Genomic DNA, 24,797 nt, shown 5'->3' on the forward strand with positions numbered 1-24,797 from the left:
AACAGTGCGTCAATCCTCATTTCAGTGCAAATGTTCTCTTTACGGATGAGGCTTCATTCCAAAGTGATCAAATTGTAAATTTTCACAATCAACATGTGTGGGCTGACGAGAATTCACACGCAATTGTGCGATCATGTCATCAACACAGATTTTCTGTGAAAGTTTGGGCATGCATTGTTGGCGATGTCTTGATTGGGCCCCATGTTCTTCCACCTACGCTCAATGGGGCACGTTATCATGATTTCATACGGGATACTCTACATGTGTTGCTAGAAAATGTGCCTTTACAAGTACGACACAACATGTGGTTCATGCACGATGGAGCTCATGCACATTTCAGTCGAAGTGTTCGTACGCTTCTCAACAACAGATTCGGTGACCGATGGATTGGTAGAGGCGGACCAATTCCATGGCCTCCACGCTCTCCTGACTTCAACCCTCTTGACTTTCATTTATGGGGGCATTTGAAAGCTCTTGTCTACGCAACCCCGGTACCAAATGTAGAGACTCTTCGTGCTCGTATTGTGGACGGCTGTGATGCAATACGCCATTCTCGAGGGTTGCATAAGCGCATCAGGGATTCCATGTGACGGAGGGTGGATGCATGTATCCTCGCTAACGGAGGACATTTTGAACATTTCCTGTAACAAAGTGTTTGAAGTCACGCTGGTACGTTCTGTTGCTGTGTGTTTCCATTCCATGATTAATGTGATTTGAAGAGAAGTAATAAAATGAGCTCTAACATGGAAAGTAAGCGTTTCCGGACACATGTCCACATAACATATTTTCTTTCTTTGTGTATGAGGAATGTTTCCTGAAAGTTTTGCCGTACCTTTTTGTAACACCCTGTATAACTGCGAGCAGGTTATAGGCTCCTGTTTAGCGGATGGATTCCGTGAGCGCTATGTGTGCGCTTCGAGAGTTTCTTGTTCTGCTTCATTAACGAGCTGCGTACTTCCGATTTTTTATTTTAATGATCAATGGCATTGTACAATGATATTGTCGAATTTTTTTTAACAGTTGAATTTCAATAAAACTCCCTACCCCGTCACAAATTTACATTATACACGTATGTAACCGTAAACGCCTGCGCTTTAGTGTTTATTTTCATAAAATTCCGCAAGAAAGATTTTGTGTCCGTAATTATAACGAATATTTCCTATTATAGTGATGCGCAGCAGTGACATCTAGCGTGTCAGAATGAGACACGTCACTCATCACTATTACTTGTTTCCTCAAAGCCTCAACATATACGTAGCAAGGAGTGTTGATGGTACTGAAGATTGTAACTTTATGATGAAGCTTGCATGGCTAGTTACTTTGACTGTACCATCTGTACGTATAATTAATTACACGATATGTCTAGTATACTGCAACTATTCAAGTATGGAAATGTTGCCATATTTGGTCAAAACGCTTTCAGATCATTTGATCATTTGTACATCAAGCTACCTGTCTATGCTTATTTCAGATCTGAGGATGGTCATCGTTGACCGAAATTAATAACCTGACTGAGAGACGAGGAATGAGGTTTTATAATACACATATGTATAGATGTTGTGTGTGTGTGTGTGTGTGTGTGTGTGTGTGTGTGTGTGTGTGTGTGTAGAAAATAGTTCTTTATTACAACGATAGAAATACACTACCTGACAAAACAGTGACGCGCCCAGAAGGAGAGGAGGAAACGAAAGGAAGCTTCACAGATTGAGAGGATATGTGATGTTATTTCCGTTACTAAATTCAAGTCCAATCTACAAAGAATTTGGCACTAGGGACTCACTTAATCCGTATCACATCGTACCCACTGTGCACTGGTTACATTTACTAATTTGGGAAGAGTATCATAATGCCCTCTAGGTATTTTCCCATCCATCTTTAGTTCTTCCATAATTTTGGGGAGTCTCTGTACGTATAATTAATTACACGATATGTCTAGCATACTGCAGCTACGCCACACACTTGCTGTCTTATATAGCCGTTGACGACCACAGCACCGTATTCTGCCTGTTTACAAATCTTTCTATTTGAATATGCATTCCTATACCAGTTTGTTTGGCGCTTCAGTGTATCTTAAGCAATCAATGTGTACAAGTCTTATAATATAAGCTTATTCAATGTAATTAATTTTATTTCATGAAATATATACTGAATATGAATTATAGAAACAGGAAGTTTTAATATTTACAAACACAGGTTGTAAATTTTCAATGTGTCCCCCCTCTTCGTCTCATGCCCTCATCTGATGTATTCAATAATCCATTGCCTTTTGGTTTGAGAGGTATCTATCAGAAAAGATGCTTACGTACGTGTCACCTATCAGACTCGTATCTAGAGGTATCAGGGGCCCCATATCACTCCAATTGCATACGTCCCACACATTACAGAGCCTCCACGAGCTTCAACAGTCCGCTGCTGACATGCAAGGCCCATGGACTCAGGTCCATGGATTTGTGAGGTTGTCTGCAAACCCATACAAGTCCATCCGCTCTACACAATTTGAAACGAAACTCGTCCGACCAGGCAACATGTTTCCAGTCATCAACAGTCCAATCTCGATTTTGACGGGCCCAGGCAAGGCGTAAAGATTTGTGCCGTGCCTTCGGCTCCGAAAGCACATAGCGATGGTGTTTCGTTCAATGGTTGGCACTTATTGATGGCCCTGAATTCAAATCTGCAGCAATTTGTGGAAGGGCTGCACTTCTGTCACGTTGATCGATTCTCTTAGGTCGTCGTTAGGCTCGTTCTTGGAGGATCTCTTCCGGCCGCAGCGATGTCGGAGATTTGATGTTTTACCGGATTTATGATATTCACGGTACACTCGTGAAATGGTCCTGCAGGAAAGTCCCCACCTCATTGCTACTTCGGAGAGGCTGCGTCCCATCGCTCGTGCGCTGACTATAACACGTTCAAAATCACTTAAATCTTGATAACCTGCCATTGCAGCAGCAGTAACCGATCTAACATCTACGCCAGACTTGCTGTCTTGTATAGGCGTTACCGACCACAGCGCCGTATTCTGCCTGTTTACATATCTCTGTATGTGAATACGCATTCCTATACCAGTTTGCTTGGCACTTCAGTGTATCTTAAGGAATCAGTGTATACAAGTCTTATAAGTTACTCAATGTAATTAATTTTTATTTCATGATTTATATACTTAATATGAATTATAGAAACAGGACGTTTTAAAGTTTACAAACACAGGTTGTAAATGTTCATTGTGATCCCCCTCTTCATCTTATACCCTCATTTGATGTATTCAATAATCCATTGCCTTTTGGTTTGAGAGGTATCTAGTTTGTTTAAATACACTGACGAAAAAAAAGATCCCAATACCAATAACTAATTAATGTAGAGTAATAAAATTTCTGGAATATATTTTTCTAGGAAACATACTCAAGCGCGTAACGTTGCAAGTTCAAAGGTTAATGTAATCACGAGAAAAAAATTGCAAACATGAAATGCTGGTGCATTAATAACCAGTATAGCCACCAGAACGTTGAATCCAAGCATGCCGATGTGCATGCATTGTGTCGTACTGGTGCCGGATGTTAGTTTGTAGGGTAGTTCCACGCCTGTTCCACTTGCTCGATCAATAAAGGGACGATTAATGGTTGTTGTGGATGAGGCTGAGTTGGCGTCCGATGATGTCTCATACGGACTCGATTGGAGACAGGTCTGGTGATCGAGCAGTCCGAGGCAACAGTCGATATTCTGTACAGCATGTTGGGTTACAACGGCGGTATGCGGGCGAGCGTTATCCTGTTGGAAAACAACCCCTGGAATGCTGTTCATGAATAACAGTACAAAAGATCGAATCGCGAGATGCGCGTAAAAATTTGCAGTCAGTGTGCGTGGGATAATCGCGAGAGTGCCCCTGGTGTCATACGAGCTCGAACCGCATACCATAATTCCAGGTGTAGGTCCAGTGTGTCCAGCGCGCAGACAAGTTGGTTGCAGGCCCTCAACTGGCCTCCTCCTAACCAACACACGGCCACCACGGCCACCGAGGAGCAACCGGCTTTTATCAGAAAACAACAGACCTCCACTCTGGCCTCCAGTGTGCTCCCGCTTGACACCACTGAAGTCGCAAACGGTGATGGTTTGGGGTTGGTAGAATGTACGCTACAGGGCGTCTGGCTCTAAACCGTCCTTGAAGAAGCCGATTTTTAGCATCGGCTGTGTCACTGTGGTGCCAACTGCTGCTCAGATTCCCTCCCTCCCTCCTTCCCTCTCGGTAGTGCAACAGTGCCAACCGGAGACCAGTCCTCTTGCGACCGTAACTTCCCGTGACCATGGCTGCGAGCAATCATGTACAGTGACTACATTCCTGCCAAGCCTTCTGCAATATCAAGAAGGCACATCCAGCTTCTCGTAGCTCTATCACACGACTTCGTTCAAACTCAGTGAGGTGTTGATAGAGGCGTCTTTGTCGCCTTAGAGGCATTCTTGACTAACCACGTCCTATCTCAGAGGTAACTAACGGTCACGACTGTTGCAGCGTGTATTTAAAGGATACCAGATTTGCATCCTCATAGTGGAGCTACTGGCGCCACTTTTATCCGATTGGCGCGAAATTTGAAAAGACGTCATCTTTCAGATGTACGAAATATACGCCTACGAATTTCGTCTATCTCGTACAACTTCTCCTTGGTGTTTGGATTTTCTTTCCGTCAATGTAGCTTAACACGGAGACGCGCGAGGCTTCTGGCAGACGCAGCAGTGGTTCGCGTCTAACACCGAGAGCTCGCCGGTGGCCACACGCTCCACTAACGAGGAGAACACGGGAAGTGCAGTAACCCGGCTTCCCAGAAACTTCGCTCACTGGAAAGAGGAATCATAAAAAATGAACAAGTGTCTCGGGTTATCAGTAGGTACTCTGTCACTTCTGAGGAAACGACGGTCAACGTTTTCGTGGTACTTTATGTATCTTTTCGCTGGTAAATTGTGCAAAGACTTCACAATTTCTCGTCCAGTATTCGAAATCCGATTATTACATATACTAAGATCGTATCTGTTCTTTCGGAAATATATATAGTTAAGGCTCACCGGCCACTTGACCATCTTCTTCTTCTGTGCGAATGCACGAACAGTGCCCGAACTCATACGGGAATCGGCAACGCGCCGCGAGTAATGGTTCAAATGGTTCAAATGGCTCTGAGCACTATGGGACTTAACTTCTAAGGTCATCAGTCCCCTAGAACTTAGAACTACTTAAACCTAACTAACCTAAGGACATCACACACATCCATGCCCGAGGCAGGATTCGAACCTGCGACCGTAGCGGTCACGCGGTTCCAGACTGTAGCGCCTTTAACCGCTTGGCCACACAGGCCGGCGCGAGTAATGGGCGGGGGCACTACGAACGTAGTGCGGTACAATACGTTGAGAATGTGGGTTTCGCGGGAGGCGTGCCAGAGAAAAATCCCTGGAGTCGCGCTATCCTCTGTGTCCTCGGTGGCTCAGATGGATCGCCGGCACGGTAGCTCAGCGTGTTCGGTCAGAGGGTTTAGCTATCCTCGGTAATAAAAAACTGAGTCAACGGATCAACGAACAACTAGAACAAGTGTCATAGGACGTCCGCCACGAACAAAGTCAACGAACAATATAGAACAAAATGAGATTAACAAAAAAAAAGATGGATAGAGCGTCTGCCATGTAAGCAGGAGATCCCGGGTTCGAGTCCCGGTCGGGGCACACATTTTCATCTGTCCCCGTTGACGTATGTCAACGCCCGTAAGCAGCTAAGGGTGTTCATTTCATTGTAATTACATTTATTTTTGTTTTTTGATTGACGTCCGTACGAGATTACTAAATTAATATTTTCCAATGAATATTTTAATAACTTAATCCTTATACGTCCATTAATTGTATGCCTGGTGCACGATTTAAAAAAATATATATGAATGATAAAATTATTTGAAATTGTTTTCGGTGAGACTCCTGTAGCGTATCTTAATTGATAGTCATTGCAAGCGCTTGTTTTCTGTAAAGTTACCTATTATGCGTGGTTTGTAGCGAAATTACTGCCAACGTAAGAAATTTTTAGCAATGTTAACGCCGTTTCTTTCCCAAATGACATTCATATGAAAAAATGTCACTGTGGCAAACATCACATCGCGTAATGCTCGCGGTGTTTAGAATTTCTGTGTTTAGAATGTTTCTGCGATCGATACCGGCCAAGGAATGCACCAAATCTTCCTGAAGAATAAACGTAAGAATAAAATATAAGAATAAATATAATAATGAAACACAAGAATATGAGAATTTAAAAAATGGTAACCCCAAAAATACCACACACAAATAATTATATTATAAGGTAAATATATGACACTTATTGTGAAATTACTCATAATTTTACAATTAATACAACGTCGTTATGTTCCTAAACATGATAAGAAACATTAGTTTAGTAACCTTCTACCGACATGGTTAGATTAACGAAAAAAATAAACAAAATAAAACCAATGACCTGGTTTCGAACAGGGGGTGCGAAAGTGAGATGCTACGACGACAGCCACTGAGCTACCGTTTCTGAGATTTGTGTCCGTTAAAAGGCATCTAAAGTACATCACGCCGCGCGGGGTAGCCGCGCGGTATGGGGCGCCTTGACACCGCTCGCGCGGCTCCCCCCGTCGGAGGTTCAAATCCTCCCTCTGGCATGGTGTGTGTGTGTGTGTGTGTGTGTGTGTGTGTGTGTGTGTGTGTGTGTGTGTGTGTGTGTGTGTGTGTGTGTTGTCCTTAGCCTAAGTTAGTTTAAGTTAGATTAAAGTATCCAGAATGAGATTTTCACTCTGTAGCGGAGTGTGCACTTATATGAAACTTCCTGGCAGATTAAAACTGTGTGCTCGTCCGAGGCTCGAACTCGGAACCTTTGTCTTTCGCGGGCAATTGCTCTACCAACTGAGCTATCCAAGCACGACTCACGCCCCCCTCCTGATAGCTTCACTTCTGCCAGTACCTCGTTTCCTACCTTCCAAACTTCACAGAAGCTCTCCTGCCAATCTTGCAGAACTAGATTAAGGTAGCGTGTATGCCTAGGGGCCGATGGCCTCAGCAGTTTGGTCACATAGGAACTTACCACAAATTTCCAAAGTACACAGCGAACTTTGGCCATAATTTCTTCAGAAACTGTCGAGTTTCTACGGATAAGCCGACCTGCGTGTTCGCTTATTTTTTATTCCTTTTCCACAGAGCGATGTTTCTGGAAAATCGGATCATGGCACTTGCCGTGTTCTCCTCGTAAGTTGACCACAGTATTTAGTCCATTACTGTACATCATTTGTATTTCTTGATTGAGATGACGTCGATGTACGCAAAATCGTGTACAATATCTCGTTCAACGGTTTGAACTTTGCTTTTTGCAACCATACACACCATTTAAAGATACTCAGTATTAAGCAGTGAGGAGCGTGTGGCCGACGGTGCGCACACGTGTCCGCCGGCAACCTTCCGGCAGTTGTCGTGTTAAACTGACGTCTTCTGCTTTTCCTCTGCCCTGAAACCGCCGATCCCAAGAACGCAGGAAACCTCATGCTGCACGGTAGTCATCTTAAAACAGATGCACGTCTATTGGTGTGAGCACTCTGGCGGTCGCTTAAGTAATTATAAGCGCTCTTGCGGCGCCAACGGAAACTTCCATTTCAACTGGGTATGGTTCATAATCAATTTATATTTCGTGAAATAAAAATTCTGGCAACGTCCTTGCCGCAGTGCATACACCGGTTCCCGTGAGATCACCGAAGTTAAGCGCTGTCGGACGTGGTCTTCTCTTGGATGGGTGACCATCCAGGCCGCCATGCGCTGTTGCCTTTTTTCGGGGTGCACTGAGCTTGGTGATGCCAATTGAGGAGCTACTCGACCGAACAGTAGCGGCTTCGGTCAAGAATACCATCATAACGACCGGGAGAGCGGCGTGCTGACCCCACGCCCCTCCTATCCGCATCCTCCACTGAGGATGACACGGAGGTCGGATGGTCCCTGTACTGTCTTCCATCGGGTTCCCCTAAATGGCAAGCAGCACCGCATAACAGCCACGCTATGAGGGAAACAAACCAACAGCCAAACAGGCAAAGACATCAGGTAAACACTTCGAAGATTCCAGTCGATTAATAGGAACCTTTCCTTGCAAAGGTCGCCGCGACATATCCGGCCACGGTTTCCTACGCCGGATTTCTATTGGCTCCAGCTCGCTATATGGCCCGGCCGGTCGAAGGCAGACCAGTCTTCGTCCGCTGCTAATGGCAACCGCTATAGCAGGGTCTCCGAGAAGATATCACCGAAGCCGCTGTACTGCACCGCGATCGAAGTACCAGTCGACCGAGAGGAACCACATCTCCGGCTAGATCGACGGACGTCTACATCCATTGTACAGCCAGCTATTGTATTGTAGAAGAAGTTACGCTCAATAAACTGTTGGAGAATACAACAGTCCCGGTGGGCCACTCGTGGCCTGAAGACGGAATGAAATAAAAATTAATTGAAGCAGGTCCTTGTTTTTTAGTTACCTTGAAGTTGTAGCTAGTGTCTGTAATTTTTCTTAAATCACGATATGTAGTCTGAAGAGCGCAGTTGGTGCGCCTCTGAGGCAGGGCCCGTCTGCTGACGTGAGAGCAGTGGCGGGACGGCCTGCTCTGGCTCATTTAGCACGCGGCCCGTTCAGGCGCGGCGGAGCAGTAATTGACGTTTACGACCAACTGGTCCGCAGTCGTTAGCGAGTGGGATTTGCCTTTGAAATGAGTGCCGACTAATGAAAGCTGCCGTTTGCCTGGCGGCACAGGACACCCGTTGACGCGGGGATGGGGGTCCGCCGTGCCGGGACCGATCGTCCGAGGAGGCGGGATTGGAGAAAGAACCTCCAGGGTCGTCGACATCGCAGGGTGCCAAATTGGCGACCTCTCCTGTGGTGACCGGAAGCCGTCAGGAATAAACGTCCCCAGTGGCAAGCAACACGCTGTCACTTGTCTGTGAGCTACTGTTAACGAAGGTACGGGCTTATTTTTGGGTTCTCAGATATGAGTGACTACAAGACTTCTTAATAGAATCCAGTATATTGTCCTCGACTGCGAGTGTTCATCAGAGACACGGGTATCGTCAGGAGTGCCCCAAGGAAATGTCATAGGACCGCTATTATTATATCCAAAAATGATCTGGCGGACAGGGTGGGCAGCAATCGGCGGTTTTTTCTTGACGATGCTGCGGTGTACGGAAAGGTGGCGAAATCGAATGAATGTAGGAGGAAACAAGATGCCTTAGACAACATTTATATGTGGTGTGATGAATGGCAGCTAGCTATGAATGTAGAAAAACGTAAGTTAATGTGGATGAGTGGGAAAAACAAACCCGTAATGTTCGGATAAAGTGACGCAGTGACAGTCACGTCGTATAAATATCTGGGCGTAACGTTGCAAAGCAATATGAAATAGAAAGAGCGTGTGACGACGGTGATAGGGAAGGCGAATGGCCGACTTCGGTTCATTGGGAGAATTTTGGAAAAGTGTGGTTCTTCTGTAAAGTAGGACGCTTGTGAGACCTATTCCTGAGTAGTGCTCGAGTGCTTGTGATCCGCACCAGGTCGGATTAAGGAATACATCGAATATCGAAGCAATTCAGAGGAGGAGATGATGATGAAGATCATGATGATCATGATTTTGATTTGTGGGGCGCTCAACGACGTGGTTATCAGCGTCCGTACAAATTCCCAGTATCGCCGTTTTCCTGAATGATGATTAAATGATGAGGCTAACACAAACACGTAGATTTGTTACCGATAGGTTCGACCAACACGTAAGTTGTATGGAGGTGCTTCGGCAACTCTAACGAGTTTCCCTGGGGGAAAGGCCACGTTCTATTCGAGGAAGATTACTTAGAAAATTTAAAGAACTGGCATTCGAAGCTGACTGCAGAGCGATCCTACTGACGCCAACATACATTTCGCGTTAGGAACACGAAGATAACGTACATCAGGGCTCATACAGAGGCATATAGATAGTGGTTTTTCACACGCTCTATCTGCGAGTGGAACAGGACAGGAACAGTAGTGGTACAGGGTATCCTCCGGCACACACCATACGGTGGCTTCCAGAATATATATGTAAAAGTAGAAAGGAATTGACTAGTAGTGGTACGCACCGTACCGTGGCTTGTGGAGTACGTATGTAGTGTAGATGAGGTATAGATGGTATCTCTGAGAGCTGATGTATATCTATCTACAACTGCGTCTACACTACATATATTTCCCTAGTATTATGTGTTACGGTTTCTTCCTGTTCCATTCGCCTTTGTGCGCCATTTAGCTCGCCTAATCTTGTTTTCACGATCTCTAAGGGACCGGTATATAGGATATGGAATATCCTAGGTTCTTCAGTTAATACTGGTTCTTGAAACATTCACGGGATAGTTGGCGGCTTCCTTCGGCCTTCTGCCAACTATATTATAATTTCGTTGTAGTTCCCACACACTTGAACAATGTATTGTAAGTAATTGCCTTTTTGGATTGATTGCATTTTGCCAGTATCCTACTAATGGACAGAAGTTTGCACTCTACTTTACGTGCGACTGAACCTACGTGATCGTTCTATTTCATACCCCTACCATTTCTTACAGCCAGTAATTTATATGTTTCTACTTCTTGAGAACTACACACATTCTCTGCATTTACTGCAAATTGATATCTTTGTAGCGCTTTTAAATATTATCAAAATCTGACAATGTTTGTGCAGATTTTTTCAAACAATACTTCTTCATAGAAAATCACATCTCCAAAAAGTGTGAGATTGCTATTAATGTTGTGCATCACATCATTAATGGAAAACATGAACAGCAATGGTTTCCAATTCTCATTTCTGGGTGCACCTGAAGATATCGAATGATGTGAAGTGCAGCCAATAACGGAGATCCGCTGTGGGCTATAATTATCGTATGACAGCGAAACTTGGTGGACACGCTGGCACGTTTATGCAGAGCCGATTTACTCTGTAAAAAATTAGTTCCAATTTTGGCCACCAGGTGAAAATCTGGCACTGTGAATGCAAGAAAGAAGTATATAAATATTTCCATGTTACAGCATGTCAATTACAGCAACAGCATCAACGTCAATAACTTCCACCGATACAGTACGCCTACCTCTTCCAGCTGCCACACAAAGCTCACGCGCTTTTTCCAATTTAATTATCATCAACTTTAAACCATTTAATGACACTGGGCCTCTCCCCAGGCCTTTCAGTCGGCGATACTCTCAGTGCAGCACAGTAGATGCCGCCATTCACATAAAACAGTTTCTCTAACAGCGCACGGCTTCTCTTGTAGATGGCTATAATGGCTATACTGTTCACTCACTTTATGCTCTGTCGAATGACGGCGTGGATGTGTTAGAATCATCCAAAAGAGTGTACAGAGCCAGATTTTTATGTGGTGGTCACAATTAGAACTAATGTGTTTTCCAGCGTAAATCGGTTTCAGATTAATACATCTACGACGTTTCACTGTCATTCGATAATTACAGCCCACAATGGGAGTCCGTGAGTAGCTGCACTTTAATTATAGCCTCTCCGCACTTCTACATAAGCATTTTTATGACCTTGCTTTATAATTATTGATGCTTTACCGCCTTCACAACTGCTTATGGCTGCACTTAGTCCTTCCTTGCGAAAAGTCTCCAGTTCCGCTGCCCATATACACACATCAAAAAAAGTTTTGCATCACCTCGGTTCTGACAGTTCCGGAACCTGAACAGAAAATTGGAACAGATATCAACATAAACATCATTTCCGCCCTTCTTATTGCTCATGAAATCCACACATCGCACGTTGTACCACCATACAGAGAGACCTTCAGAGATGGTGGTCCAGATCGCTGTACCTGTAGTACGTCCTCTTGCATTGATGCATGCCTGTATTCGTCGTGGCATACTTTCCACAAGTTCATCTAGGCACTATTGGTCCAGATTGTCCCGCTCCTCACGCCGATTCGGCGTACATCTCTCAGAGTGGTTGGTGGGTCACGTCGTCCATAAACAACCCTTTCCAATCTATCACCGAGCGAGGTGGCGCAGTGGTTAGACACTGGACTCGCATTCGGGAGGACGACGGTTCAATCCCGCGTCCGGCCATCCTGATTTAGGTTTTCCGTGATTTCCCTAAATCGCTCCAGGCAAATGCCGGGATGGTTCCTTTCAAAGGGCACGGCCGACTTCCTTCCCCTTCCTTCCCTAACCCGATAAGACCGATGACCTCGCTGTCTGGTCTCCTTCCCCGACACAACCAACCAACCAATCTATCCCAGGCATGTTCGATAGGGTTCATGTCTGGAGAACATGCTGGGCCCTCTAGTCGAGCAATGTTGTTATCCTGAAGGGAGTCATTCACGAGATGTGCACGATGGGGATGGAAACTGTCGTCCATGAAGACGAATGCCTCGCCAGTATGCTGCCAATATGGTTGCACCATCGGTCGGACGATGGCATTCAGGTATCGTACAGCAGTTGCGGCGCCTTCCATGACCACCAGCGGCGTACGTCGGCCCCACATAATGCCATCTCAAAACATCAGGAAACCTCCACCTTCGGAAGGCCGGGGTGGCCGAGCGATTCTAGGCGCTACAGTCTGGAACGCGCGACCTCTACAGTCGCAGGTTCGAATCCTGTCTCTGGCATGGATGTGTGTCATATCCTTAGGTTAGTTAGGTTTAAGTAGTTCTAAGTTCTAGGGGATTGACGACCTCAGAAGTTAAGTCCCATAGTGCTCAGAGCCATTTTGAACCTCCACCTTCCTGCTCTCGCTGTACAGTGTGTCTAAGGCGTTCAGCCTGACTGGGTTGTCTCCAAACACGTCTCCGACGATTTTCTGGTTGAAGGCATATGCGACACTCATCGGTGAAGAGAACGCGATGCCAATCCTGAGTGGTGCGGCATGTTGTTGGGCCCATCTGTACCGCGCTTCATGGTGTCGAGGTTGCAAAGATGGACCTCGCCATGGACGTCGGGAGTGAAGTTGCGCATCATGCAGCCCATTGCGCACAGTTTGAGTCGTAACACGACGCCCTGCGTCTGCACGAAAAGCATTATTCAACGTGGTGGCGTTCCTTTCAGAGCTCCTCCGAGCCATAATCCGTAGGTAGCGGTCATCCACTGCAGTACTTGGGCGGACTGAGCGAGGCATGTCATCGACAGTTCCTGTCTCTCTGTATCTCCTTCACGTCCGAACAACATCGCTTTGGTTCATTCCGAGACGCCTGGACACTTCCCTTATTGAGAGCCCTTCCTGGCACAAAGTAACAATGCGGAAGCAATCGAACCGCGGTACTGACCGTCTATGCATCATTTACTATTTGATATTAGTTGTTAAATGAATTAATATCTGAATTATCTGTCTAATGAATCGCATTGTTCCTCGCTCCTGTGTACACTGAAGAACCATAAAGCGTGCAAAGAAAGTTACAACAAGAGCACCATCGGTATGCAGTGCAATTAATATTGGATTTCTTATAGCATCAGGTTTAGAGGTACCCAAGGCCTTCCGAACCCCGGTATAGGACGAGTACGTTATAATTTGGTTCAGTGGTAGAATCCCCGCCTGACACGCGGTGGAGGGTCTACGACTGCCAGCTGATCCACTATTTCGTGAGATTGGGTGACACCATCCTTTCCATAGGGTGTCCTCGAAGGAATCTACGTGGTATTTTCCTCTTCAGTGTTGTCGCTTCGCGTTCGCCCTCCTCTGTCATATGGGATAGTGAAATGTGGTCTATAGATAAATGCCTGAATTTGTCGACTTCGACCGCTAAAATTGTTTTCCCCCAGAGACGCATTGCTAAAAATATTAAAATTTTGATTAAAGAAATATATAGGGCGTATGAAAAGATGTGTAAGGAACTTTACGAAGTTATTGTTGATATCAAAACATTACAAAAAGTTTATAGGAACTTGGGTTTGAAAATTCATCGTTAGGGAGGAATGAAAGTTATTCCCTGTAGACACTCTTTGTTGTATAATATACCTCAAATGTGCATTTTCACTCATTTTCTCGTTTACAGTTGGACATGACATTTATTTTGTTTCTCTGATTGTTATTCATTATGTTTTAGAGTAACTTTCATCACAGTACATCATAATGATGTATGAAGCGTCTTACATGACGGATGTGCACTATATGTACAGCCTGGCAGGGAAAGCGGACCCAGTTCATCAACTTTATGTTGAACGCTACCTTGTGCAAAAATGTTTGTACGACTGAATCAGCGCTCGAGAGAGACAAGCACGTTTGAGGAGAGAGTTGCATGTGGTGGGAGACCACCCAATGCGCTGACGCCTGGGCTGGAAGAACGGCTTTTTCGCACTGTCAGTAAAAATCCACCAACTAGTACAAGGAGAACTGCGAGGAGGGGAGGTGTCAATTACATGACGATCTCGAGCGCTCTGCATGAGAATCTTCTGCACTCGTATTGCAAGGCACCCACAATCCTTAAATGTGCTGCTTAAATCAAGTTAATTGCTCGCGGAAGCCTTTAATCCCATTCTCTGTTAATCCGCTGTGGATACGGGACAGCGGCTGGTGGATATTTAACAAATAAATTCACCAAACAGCAGAGTTGCAGTGAAGTCTTCGAAGGAAGCACTTGAGAATTCACGACAACAATAAACAGACGACCCCAGAACGCCAATATCAATAATTTTTTAGAGGTGCATGTGGGGCCTGAAGATGAAATATTGAATTGCCGAAACTAATAGATAAAATAAAATAAAATAACTTCTCATTATGCACTGCTGTTTAGCAAATGTATTTGTTAAATAAACATTTAATACTAATCCTCCCAACACCGATTACTGTAATTATTTTGGTCGCCAGCCTCGCTATAAACGGTTCGTCGCGTGAGACAAGGGGAGTTATTCTAAAAAGAAACATTTGGTCCATCTGACAGTCGCGAACACCCAGCGTTCATTAATTAGGATCGTCGAATCGCAGAGAAACCAGTGCAGAAATACAGGCAACTACAGTATGTGTAAGCTCAGCCTATCATCACCCAAAGATTACGGCGTACATTGAAAATGAAACGACGCACATAATCCTAAAAGACTTAAGAGGCGAGTTAAAGGGACGTGAGAACGTAAATTAAAAGTGAGACAGGTTTTGTTGATGTGCTTTAGAAAACGTTTTCATACTTTTGACAAGTGAGGTTACATCTAGTCTCTGTATTTATACTGTCTGATAAAAGTTCCTTCTTTACACTGTGACACGTAAGGTTTAATGTAGCCTCCGTAACATCCTCAGACACTTCCTGACTCCTAGCAAACCATACATACTACATGTCGCCCCGTCGTCAGCCGATCATAAGTAGCTGCTCCTACCCGAAAATCAAACTGTAGGAAGTTTACTAAAACTTCAGTGCTCTTGCACTTACACTACCGTCCCCGACTTCGGAACAGCGCCCACTACTCTTACTGCTTCTTCCGCAGCTGCACCCTTAGACACACATCTTGGCTACCATAAATCTTCTACCCCACTGCCTCTCTTGCCCCTCCCAGATAAATTTCCCTGTATAACTATGACCTGAAACCCGCATCTGTTACAGGCAACGGGAAAGTAATATTTGACATCTGCCGACACCCCTCCATTCTGGGCTTCCAAAATTATATCGGAATTCCCACATAACAAGTCCATGGGTCGCAAGGCGTCGTGATAAACAGTTCCGAGAACATGGTTGCGAATATCAATCATCTCCGGTTGTACAGGATGTCCGAAAAGTCTTTCCGTGATTACATAAATTGATAACCCAGGTTAGAAGTAAGATACAAATATGATAAGATAGATAAATAAGATACAAATATGAAACTTAGCTCGAATTGTTTACAACTATCAAAGTTTTTTTTCTGTTTTAGGTTCGCAGTACGTGAGTAGTGAATGAGGTGCAGTGCCCAAGAAGCCATGTTAACCAATTAGGAGAAGGCACAGTGTGCCCTGTGGTACCATGAGACACGATCACCAACCACAGTGCGGAGACACTTCCAGACAACATTTGGAAGGAATCCACCTGATGTCAAGAGCATTAAAGCCTGGTATGAGAGGTTCAAGAACACAGGACGGTTGCTGACCTTCCGAGGTCTATCGACCAAGAACCTCAGCAGACAGGGTGGAAGCTGTAAGGCAGTCTTTTCTGCGAAGTCCGAAGAAATCGGTGCGCAGGGCCTCACGTGAATTACAGATGCCAGAAAGATCCCTCCATGACATTTTACAGAAACGTTTATTGTTTCGTGCATACAAAGTGCAAATCGTACAGGCCTTGTTGCCGAATGACAGTACACGTCGATATGACTTTGCGGTCGAAATGTTATCACGTATTGAGGACGATGATGGTTATCTCAGACGAATTGCCTTTTCCGACGAAGCGACCTTTTTTGTCAGTGGAGTAGTGAATCGTCATAATGTGCGCATTTGGGGTTCACAACTCCCTGGCGAGGTCATGGAGTGCACCAGTGGCAGTCGAAAGGTGAATGTTTGGTGCGCGCTATTGCACGATCGAATTATCGGGCCATTCTTCTTCGCTGAGGCTACCATCACATCTGCGTTGTATCTGGACATGTTGCAACTGTATGCTGTTCCTCAGCTGCTTCAGTATCACCCCGATGTCTTGTTTCAGCAAGACGGTGCACCGCCTCATTGGGGTTTGGACGTCCGTGCCTATCTCGACATGACCTTTCCTGGGGGATGGATTGGTCGTGATGGGCCAACGGTTTGGCCTCCACGCTCTCCTGACATAATCCCATTAGACTTCTTTTTATGGGGTTATGTGAAGGACGAGGTCTACCGAACACGTGTACCAGATCTTGAAACCCTGTGGCAACGGATAACCACAGTCGTTGAATCGATTCCTCCAGTGATGTTGGCTAATGTGTGGACGGAAATTGAATATCGCCTAGATGTGCTACGTGCTACCGAGGGTGCTCATGTGGAAGTTTACTGATGTGTGAAAAAACTTTGCTAGTTTGTAAACAATTAGACACCAGTTTCATATTTGTATCTTACTTCTAGCCTGAGTTATCAATTTATGTAATCAGGGAAAGACTTTTCGGACACCCTGTATAATGGAATGACGACAGTGAAAATTTGTGGCGGACCGGCAGTCGAATCCGGATGTCCCACTTTACGCTAGCGGTTGCCTTAACTACTTCGGATATCAGATCATGACTGAAAGTCAGCCCGGAACTTCCATATGTCGTCGTCCGTGTAGGAAAAACATGAACGGGATGTACGAGTGCATGTGTGACACACGGACGACTACATACGGAAGCAGTTAAGGCGACCGCTCGCATAAAGCGGGAAATCCGGGTTCGAGTTTGGGTCCGGCACAAATTTTGTCGTCAGTCCATTTTACAACTGGAGGTGGTTCATATTCGCAACTGTGAATACATTTCATGTCCGTCATAGCAGCTGCCTTCGGAGATCCATGCATGTCCCAAGGAACAATGCATCGTAATTCTTCACAACACACGCACTTCAATTAGGTATTTCGAGATGGGTTTAAATTGGCTGTGTCCGGCGTTTGGCACCTACCGAGAGACATTCATTCTATGTCTACAAAATAGCCTCGGAGTTCGCACAACGGTTATGGTTCCGTAAGGACTCCATAGGTCGCATATTTCTGAGAACCAGCTGAATTAGTTGCGTCCGCCGTTCTCAATGCACTCGTCTCTGAGTGAAGAGCCAGCCGCCCTCTCCATTGCCAGAAAAATCCAGCGGGCTCTTCTCCTCGCGGCCGAGGCAGCAGGTTTCCCAACTTCTCCCTTTAATTAAAGCGTGACGAGCATAGAGCTTATTTACATCTCCAGACTAAAGTCTCACTAAATGAGCCGCCACAGTATCACCATGAACGACTGCAAGCATTAGATGAGGCACACTTTGAGCCAAGAATAACTTTCTGTCAACGCATGTCAGGGCAGTCAACTGCCATGACCAACTGCAAACAAAATAATTGGCCAAGTGCGATTAGGACCAGCACGCTGAGGGCTCCGTTACATATATAATCAAGTTTGTACCAAACCCTCTCTAAGATTTTTTCCCTGTTATCGATATCGCTACTGGCAAGATACTGGTCCAAGACCGCAACAAAGTCTCTACGGTAGTTCCTCGGACAAGCCCCGACGTACAAAAAGAAGCGAACAGGGAACTTCGGTGATAATCTCCGCGCTGAGCGCCGTAAGCTCTGGACTTCAATTTTTATATGTAGAAACAGGAGATTTAATGAAAGATTTTCATATACTTACTGAAACATGACGCTACTTGCATTTCATGTTTACATGCAGTAATGTTCGTCTACTCTATTACACTTTTGACGGATAAAGAATAAAATGTATGTTCAAACGCAAAAGATTTTTTATACGATATAATTACTGTGTAACAAATTTCAGATTTTTTACTTTACTTGTATTGTGAAACCTTGCTTTTTGCCGAATTTCATGATTGTAGGTCAACGGAACCTTAGAGGTTTTGATAAGTGAGTTTTTCGGTATCAAAATATGTGAAAAATGGCTCAAATGACTCTGAGCACTATGCGACTTCTGAGGTCATCAGTCGCCTAGAACTTAGAACTAATTAAACCTAACTAACCTAAGGACATCACACACATCCATGTCCGAAGCAGGATTCGACCTGCGACCGTAGCGGTCGCTCGGCTCCAGACTGTAGCGCCTAGAACCACACGGTCACTCCAGCCAGCTCAAAATATGTGACATCTTATGTGTATCTTTTGACTGCTTTGACTTAGAAGCCTAAAATTTTTAAACCTTAGAGGGACCATAGACCTTAATATGTGATAAATTTGAACTTGATACGTCAACCCGTTCCTGAGAAAAAAGGTTCTTAAGAATCGGACGGACAGACGCACGGTCAAGAAAGCGATCGTATAAGTGGTTCCGTTTTTGCAGATTAAGGCACGAAAGTCTAAAAGTGAGTAGAAATGCACATTTGACGTAAATTACACAACCAGGAGTCACTTAAGGGAATTCCTTTCATAGCCCCATAATTAAGAAATTTTGGACCCATGTTTATATGAAACTTTTGTAACGATTTGAAGTCTAGAATAACGTCCAAAACTTTCTCACACATATTTTTCTACATCCTTAATCGAAGAGAAAAAAGTCGGAAAGAAATTCCTTGATAAATTTAAAGAATGTGCAATTTCTATGCGGCAATTTCATTGTTGCAGTATTTCAGTGGAAACGTATCTCGCCGCAAACGCGTTAGCGGCGCTGTACGAGCAGCAGTTTGCGGCAACATTTCGGGAAGACCGTCTTACGGGAGACTTTATTTCCTGCGGCGAGCGTTAATTCTGGGAGCCCGGCCGGGCAGTCGCGGCGTGCAAATTGGATACGCACGCCGCGGCCGGCGGACTCGGCAGCCGGCGCGCCGCGCCTCACAAATTGCATGGCAGGCGGCCACGTCCTGACCAGGCGGGGGAAGGGGGGGGGGGGGGGGAAGCGCGCCTGCTGCGACGGCGGGGGGCAGAGGATTCATCAGTAGCGAGGCACGTCCAGCAGACATAACGAAAACAAGCAAAACAATTGTCCAGGTACGAGCAGAGCTCGCGCACTGAGTGTTGCGTACAAACGTAATTATGTATACAGACAGTTCATACCTACCGGGAATCGAGAATCTCAAGTGTTTTTGCGCATCATCGACATTGATAATGGTAAGATATCAGTCCTAGGGATTCAAAGATTTTCGACAGTGTTTTAAGAAACTGCTGGTTATATCGCGTAGGGCCCCCGCGAGTATACAGAATGCAGAAGTGCATGGCATGGACCCTACTAATGTCTCAAGTAGTGCTACATGGAGTGGACACCATGAACCCTGCAGGGCTGTCCCTGAATCCGTAAGAGTACGAGGCGTGGAGATCTCTTTTGTACAGCACGTTACAAGGCATCTCAGATATGCTCAATAATGTTCATGTCTGGGTAGTTTGGTGGCCAGCCGAAGTATTTAAACTCAGAAGAGTGTTCCTGGAGTTACTCTGTAACAATTCTGGACGAATGGGGTGACGCATTGTCCTGCTGGAACTGCCCAAGGCCGTCAAAATACACAATGGACATGAATCGATGCATGTTCATGTCTGGGTAGTTTGATGGCCAGCCGAAGTATTTAAACTCAGAAGAGTGTTCCTGGAGTTACTCTGTAACAATTCTGGACGAATGGAGTGACGCATTGTCCTGCTGGAACTGCCCAAGGCCGTCAAAATACACAATGGACATGAATCGATGCATGTGATCAGACAGGATGCTTACGTACGTGACATCTGCCAGAGCCGCATCTAGACGTATCAGGGGTCACACATCACTCCAACAGCAAACACCCCACACCATTACAGACCCTCCACCAGCTTGAACAGTCCCCTGCTGACGTGCAGGTCCATGGATTCATGACGTTATTTCCATACCCGTACACGTCCATCCGCTTGGTACAATTTTAAACGAGAATCGTCCGAGCAGGCAACATGTTTCCAGTCATCAATACTCTAATGTCGGTGTTGATGGGCCCGGGCAAGAAGTAAAGCTTTGTGTCGTGCAGTCATCAAAGGTACACGAATGGCCTTCGCTTCCGAAAGCCCATATCGATGATGTTTCTTTAGATGGTTCGCTTGCTGATACTCGTTCATGGCCCAGCATTGAAATCTGCAGCAATTTGCGGAAGGGTTACACTTCTGTGACGCTGAACGATCCTTTCACTCGTCGTTGGACTCGTTCTTGCAGGATCTCTTCCGACCTCAGCGACGTGGGAGATTTGATGTTTTACAGGATTTCTGATATTCACAGTAAACTCGTGAAATGATCGTACGAGAAAATTCTCTCTTCATCGCTATCTCGGAGATGCTGTGTCCCATCGCTCGTGCGCCGACGCCAACACCACGTTCAGACTCACTTAAGTCTTGATAACCTGCCGTTGTAGCAGCCGTAACCATGTAACAACTGCGCTAGACACTTGTTGTCTTATATAGGCGTTGCCGACCGTAGCGCCATATTCTGCCTGTTCACGTGTCTCTGTGTTTGAATACGCATGCCTGTACCAGTTTCTTTGGCGCCTCAGTGTAAATGTGACAAACTCAGGCGGGAAGCAGACGACCGTTATTACAGTATAATATCGTGACAAAAAATAAAAGCACCTACAGCCGTCCTTATGATTTTAATTTATTTTGTCGCTACCAGTTTCATCGCTTCATTGCGTCATCTTCAGGCTGTCTTTGATGCGGGAACGACATTATCCGCAAAATAGCCTGAGAATGTTTGTTTCACATACAACTTGAAACGTCATTTCTATGTGCAGTAATCTCTCCTGTATATGTGATGACGGATAAATTCCGAAAAGCCTCATATGAGCAATAGAGTCATTCGTTGCTGATGTCTGACTTTTTACTATTCCGACCCATTCAGCCTGAATGCAATACCACCGACTGTTTCGAGTTCAAGTATGACGTCGCATAACAAAAGACAAAAGAAATATTCTTTTCGTGTGACATAATTACAAACTGACAATTGCCAGGCTTTTTTTCCTTTACTTGTACTGTGAAACCTTGGCTGTTGCCAAATTTTATGATTCTAGGTCAAGAGAATGGACCCTATAGATTTGGACGAGTGAGTTTGCGAGTATCAAAAGATGTGACATAAATGGCCTTGCCATTTGATTTCATTGACTTAAGAATCTAACGTATGTTAATCACCAAGAGACTGTACGCCTTAATACGTGTCATTTGATACGTCTACCCATTCGTCAGAGACAGGCATCTTAACAGACAGGCAAACAGACAGTGAGTCAGATAGGAAATGAAAATCTTTTTTCGTGTGATGTAATTACAAATTTACAGTTTTCGGATTTTTCCTCTGATTGTACTGTGAAACCTTAATGTTTGCCAAATTTCATGATTATAGTTCAATGGGAGGTATCCTGTAAGTTTTGATGAGTCAGTCTGCGAGTGTCAAAAATGGCCCCAACTTTTGACTGCATTGACTTGGAAGCTTCAATTTTTTACGACTGTCAAGGGACCATAGGTCGGCCGGAGTGGCCGAACGGTTCTAGGCGCTTCAGTCTGGAACCGGCGACCGCTACGGTCGCAGGTTCGAATCCTGCCTCGGGCATGGATGTGTGTGATGTCCTTAGGTTAGTTAGGTTTAAGTAGTTCTTAGTCTAGGGGACTGATGACGTCAGTAGTTAAGTCCCACAGTGCTCAGAGCCATCTGAACCATTGGTCCCAGTGTACGACACGGCGGACGCGCAGCGTCACAGCCGAGTCGTGTGTTTGGAGATGTGGGGGAATGTGGGCACGAGTGTGCAGCTATGCTTTGCGCCACTGAAATAACTAACAATACATCGTACAACGTGGACATTACGCGCCACGTGTAACAATTTTTAGCATTCCATATCCCAAATGATAAAACGGGAACCATCTTGGGTATTAAAAACGTTTCAGCTGTATTTAGTCCTTAATTATTGGATCACTACCGATTTCACGCCATTCTAAGCCACATCTTCAGGTGAACATATGACCAGAACATTAGATCGGGAAAGGTCGGAAACTTTTTACCCAATATTCGTTGTCCGTCGGAACAAAACACCGCTAAAAGGCGGTATCGGAGAAGCGGAGGCATCCAGTATATTGGAATCCGGCTGTTTTATTCGATGTCCTACCGGACAACGAATGTTCGGTAAAAAGGTTCCGAGCTTTTCCGTTCTAATGTTTTAGTCATCTGTTGATCTGAAGATGTGGGATGTGGCTTTTAATGCCCCGTAACCGGTAGGGGTCCAATAATAAAGGACTAAATACAGCTGAAGCGGTTATTAATACCCAAGATGATCATACTTAGCGATGGTTGCCCTATCTATAAGGTTGTCTGCAAAAATGGAACCCTTAAAGGATCACTTTGTTGTCCATCCATACATCTGTCTGTCTGTCTGCTTGTTCAAATGTTAAGAATCTTCTTTCTCCGAAATAGGTAAGCGTATGAAGTACAAATTTGTGTCAAATACTAAGGCTTACGGTCCCTTTGCGGTGTAAAACATTTAAGCTTCTATGTCAATGCAATCAAAAGATAAAAGATACAGCCATTCAGGTCTCATAGTTTGATACTCGCACACTCACTAATCACAATCTATACTTCCTACTGACGTAGGATCATGACGTTTTGTAAGAAGCAAGGTTTCACAGTACAAGTGAAGGAAAAAATCAGAAGATTGTTAATTTTTAATTACATTACAAAAAATATATTCTGGTCTGTTGTTATCTGACTGTCTGTCTCTGTCCATCTGTTAAGACCCCTTTTTCTCAGAAATTACAACAGCTAATATGAAGTTACACAAAAAGAGTAAACTTAAAACTATCTAAAATCTTTATTCCCAAAATCAATACCTTGCCAGTATTGATAACGATAACAGACAAAAATCTACGAGATTTTCGATTCCTGGGATGGATGAACTGCCTATATACACATTTAAGTTTGTACAGAATGCTCAGACCGCGAGTCCTTTTTTAACACAATTTACGTTCATTGATCTACGAAAAGATTTAGTCCTCTTCTTCACACTCTTGATGGTCAATTGTGAATTTTTAAATTTTTTGCTTTCCGATCTAGTCTATGTTCTTCCTAAGGGTTCAAGCTATCTCCACACGAAAATTTCACAGAAATCGGTTGAGCAGTTCAGTCGTCAGAACGTAACAGAATTACTTTCGCATTTAATAATATTAGTATCGAGGTATGGATTTAGCTCGTTGAGGATTGTTCAAAAATCGCTCTGAGCACTATGGGACTTAACATCTGAGGGCATCAGTCCCCTAGAACTTAGAACTACTTAAACCTAACTAACCTAAGGACATCACACATATCCATGCCCGAGGCAGGATTCGAACCTGCGACCGTAGCAGTCGCGCGGTTCCGGACTCAAGCGCCTAGAACCGCTCGGTCACAACGGCCGGCGTTGAGGATTGTAAAAGCATTGTATTCATTACGTTTAATTGTATTATGTACAATGTACTGTATCACTGAATAAAAGAATTTCTACAAATGTGATACAGTCCAAACGTCAAAGAGGAAACGTGTTTCCCTATGAAGCGCTGTATTACGATACCTTTCCGTTTTTCATAATAATCCGATTTTGGTTAAATGTAGCCTGTATGTTACCACAAGCTACGCTCAAGTTACCTGTGAAAAACCCATGAAAATTGGTCTACTGGTTTTGGAGATTAACGTGTTCAAACTAACAGTCAAGACGCTTCTACAGTTTTATTATTAGTATAAACTGAATAATTTCGACGACACCAGTTACGTACTTTCACGCATAGCATGACGCGTATCAGGAACTTACTCTCATTTACTAGTGCTACTACGATGAAGCGCAAAAGAAACTGGTATACGCATGCGTATTCAAGTACAGAGCAGTGTAAACAGGCAGAACGCGGAGGAACGATCGGTAACGCCTGTATAAGACAACAAGTGTCTGGCGCAATTGTTAGATCGATTACTGTTGCGACAATGGTAGGTTATCAAGATTTAAGTTAGTCTGAACGTAGTGTTACAGTCGGCGCACGAGCGATGGGACACAACATCTGCGAGGTAGCGATGAAGTGAGGATTTTTCCGTACGACCATTTCACGAGTGTACCGTGAATATCAGGAATGCGGTAAAACGTCAAATCTCCGACGCCACTGAGACCGTAAAAAGATCCCGCAAGAACGGGACCAACGACGACTGCATTCAACGTGACAGAAGTGTAATCCTTCCACAGACTGCTGTAAATTTCAATGTTGGTCCTTCAACAAGTGTC

The sequence above is a fragment of the Schistocerca nitens genome, chromosome 1 (assembly GCF_023898315.1).
Source record: "Schistocerca nitens isolate TAMUIC-IGC-003100 chromosome 1, iqSchNite1.1, whole genome shotgun sequence".
In the NCBI taxonomy this organism is placed as follows: Eukaryota; Metazoa; Arthropoda; class Insecta; order Orthoptera; family Acrididae; genus Schistocerca; species Schistocerca nitens.